The sequence below is a fragment of the Schistocerca piceifrons genome, chromosome 2 (genome assembly GCF_021461385.2).
Source record: "Schistocerca piceifrons isolate TAMUIC-IGC-003096 chromosome 2, iqSchPice1.1, whole genome shotgun sequence".
Classification (NCBI taxonomy): domain Eukaryota; kingdom Metazoa; phylum Arthropoda; class Insecta; order Orthoptera; family Acrididae; genus Schistocerca; species Schistocerca piceifrons.
In genome coordinates, this window is record NC_060139.1 from 366,346,111 (window position 1) to 366,346,728 (window position 618).

Below are 618 nucleotides of genomic sequence, written 5' to 3' on the forward strand. Positions count from 1 at the left end.
ATTAGGTAGATGTACCATTTTCTTTGGCTCTTCAGTGTATATTAATTACCTGGTGAAAATGAATGAAAGTGTGGGAGCACGCAGCTAGATGTCCCCCAGTCGTGCACAGAAAGTTGGATAGCGCCAGAATGGGGCTGGTCCAGAACGCGGAACGGCAAACGACGACGTGTGTCAATCAGCGGGCAGCTACGGTACAACATGGCCCGGTGACAACATTTAGATGACTTCACACGGGTGTGAATCGACGGGAAACTGAAAGAAGGACGAAGTGTGACGAGTGTAACCCAGATGTTTGGTATTGTTGACAGCACTTTTTCACGTGCAAGGGGAGCGCTCAGAAACCACAGGTACTGCTGCTTATAGGAGAGGACGTGGTCGACCACGCTGAACTACAGCAGCAGATGACTGCTACATCCTCCAACAAGCAAGAAGGCACTCACGTCAAACAGCGGGTGTAATTTCAACAACATTTGACAGGACTGCAAGGCATGCAGTTTTACGCTCCACAGTGGCATGGCGACAGCTTGGCTATCAGCACGTTCTGTTCCGTTGACACCCGCACATCGGCGGCGGGGATAGCAGTGGTGCCAAGGACATAGGGTCTCGACCAACAAGGAG